The 2,687-nt window shown below is 22.7% G+C and overlaps 1 protein-coding gene across 1 annotated transcript in view; it reads left to right on the forward strand.

Annotated features, from left to right (window-relative positions):
- The first annotated feature begins 644 nt into the window (after positions 1-644).
- LOC111634846 (dopamine D2-like receptor) overlaps positions 645-2,687 on the forward strand; it is a 203,437-nt gene continuing 201,394 nt past the window's right edge. Inside the window, exon 1 of the mRNA XM_023379685.1 lies at positions 645-790. The gene's annotated coding sequence lies outside the window, so the exon portion shown is untranslated. The remainder of the gene's footprint in view (positions 791-2,687) is intronic.

The raw sequence follows: 2,687 nt of genomic DNA on the forward strand, positions 1-2,687 counted from the left end.
TTTTATCTAAGAAAATAAAATCCTTAACATTATTTCCATTTCTTTAAAATAAAATTACAAATAGATTTTATACTTTCTAAACTTAAAACTCACGTAATTTAACAATTTCTTTTTGTTCTTTTACACTCAAAAAATAACCTGAGAAAATATAGAAATATATAAAATAAAGTAACATTAAAGAGATTTTTTGATAAAAAAAAATAATTTAGTTTATTTTTTAAATAAATATTTAGCAAAAAATATATTTTATGTTATATTTAAATGGTAAAACAATAGTTAAAATTAATTTTTATATTCATATAAATGTATTTTAATAATAAAAAAGGGTTATAAAATTCAATTTTTTTTTCTTGANTTTTTTGTGTGTGTTAACTAAAAAGCAGTTTATCAAAGAAAAAAAAAAGGACGAATTTTTGAAAATATAATTTACAGAAATAATACAATTTTTTTCAATAAAATTAAAAGATTTTGGCAGAAATATTGTAAAAAAAAATAAAAAATTGCACGGTTTGTATCCCTTTGCAAACAAGTAAATGGATCTTGAAAGATCTCTGGTGTTATGAAGAAGCTAAGCTGCAGAGGGCGCTACAAGGGAGTTTATCATCTGGGATAGCGCATACAGATCGCCAGTTGGTGTAGAGAACGTTAAGGTGTGCGGTGTGTACTCGGCTACTCCAGCCAATAACAACGCATGCGCTATGGTGATATTTATTCCCTGGAAGACATTGCCTGTTGCACCGGACCGATCACAAGAAAATCCTTAAGAATAATTGGAGAAAAATAATTAAAGGTATGTAATTATTCATATAATTTACGATTATAAAGATCTCTCGCCAGTTATTAAAGAAATATACACAAAATGGCACTTTGCTAAGAGTTGTTGATACTGTCTTGTCCATTGCTCCTGAAGTAACCTTCATAATTCATGATGAATTTTTAATATATTATTTATTTATTTATTATTATTATATTTTTTTACAAATTTAAAACGAAACCGTGCTTTGTCGCATCGTTATTTAAGAGATTATAAATTTAAAAGATGAGAATGGCATCGTCGTCAAATCGAGAAGTGGATTTTAATTGAAGTTGCTGTCTTTACGTATTGAATGGTTGGTTAATGCGTTCTCTGGTCAATGAATTCAATCCAATAGAAGTGTCCGTCACAGGTGTTCACCTCTGTGGATTATAGTGCATGAAATTGTTACCTATTGTACTTATGTTTCGTGTGTAATATGCAACGTGTAATTAGTACATAAATCTAATTATGTTCATCAATTTTAAAGAAACATTATACCATTCGAGCGCATCACCTCGCGTGTGATTAACAAAGAACTAAGAAAATTTCTATAAAAAAAAAATGGTTAATAAAAAGTGTAATAATTAATTTTTGTATTAAAATATATAAATGCTTACTTTTTATAATAAAATATTTTACTTTTATATATATAAATATTTAGCTTTAAATAGAAGCTTAATAAGTATAATTGTTATAGGATTTATCTTGTGTGATAAATTTAATATAAGGATAACACTAATGCTAACAAACGATAGATTTTAATATATATACCATTAAACTAATCTTGTAGGGTGTCGAGTTATATTTTTCTATTTTTCACTTCTTGTTATCTTGTCGGTAAATATTTATATTGCGAGACGTGTTAGTTAATATTATAGAAAAATTTTTACTACCTTTTGCTATATTAATAAGATAACACATAAATATTCAATTAATTAAATATAAATTTTAAAAAATTCTAGTTTAAAATATTAAATTTTTATTTTATAATAATAATAATGATGTTATTATTGAAATAAAATATTTAAAACTAAATTAATTTTTAGTTTCATTAGTCGAAAATTCTTCGTTGATCAATAGTTGAATACACATGAAAATGCCTTAAAATTAAAAAAAAAATTCAGGGTTTTAGTTTAAAAAATTTAAATTATTATTATTTAAAATATATCAGCAATATTTCTTTATCTTTGAGATAATTTTTTGTATCAACAACACACGAACAACTACAGAAAACTAAACATGTTATGTCTCTCTTATAATTCTTTACTAAAAAATATATATATAATTATTATAAAATTTAAGCTTTTAATTTTAATTTTTTTTAAAATATAAATGTAATATAATAATTAAAATATAATTATTAAAATGTAATATTTTATAACAATATTGCATTTAATTGCTTTTAGTGAAGTACATAATAAAATTTTAACTATGTTTTCTAGTAAGTACACAAAATAATACTTTAGAAATCAATGTTATTAAGTATTGATGCAAGAAAGAGCAGTTGTATATATATATATAATAAATTTGAGCTCTTCTATAATATTTCCTGTCCTTTTTCTTTTGTTTAGCCTATATTATCAATTACCAAAAATTAGGATGGTAGAGCAAGAGAATAAGAAAGAGGAGAGAAGGTTCCAGTAAGATACTAAGGACCACAAATATATTTTTTAAAATATTTCAAAACATTTCTTTAAAAAATGTAATTTATAATAAAATATTTATTTATTTTTAATTTAAAAATAAAAATTTTAATTAAAATCTTTTAAGTATCTCGCCATACTTTAAAGGATGCTCAAGAGAAAGTAAAGCTTGATGAGATCTTAAGTCTTTTTTTTTTAAATAAAGGAATTAAAGAAAAATTTATATTTAATAAATTTTAAATTCTTTG

The sequence above is a fragment of the Centruroides sculpturatus genome, unplaced genomic scaffold, assembly GCF_000671375.1.
Source record: "Centruroides sculpturatus isolate CEXI.00-Female unplaced genomic scaffold, Cexi_2.0 scaffold135, whole genome shotgun sequence".
NCBI lineage: Eukaryota > Metazoa > Arthropoda > Arachnida > Scorpiones > Buthidae > Centruroides > Centruroides sculpturatus.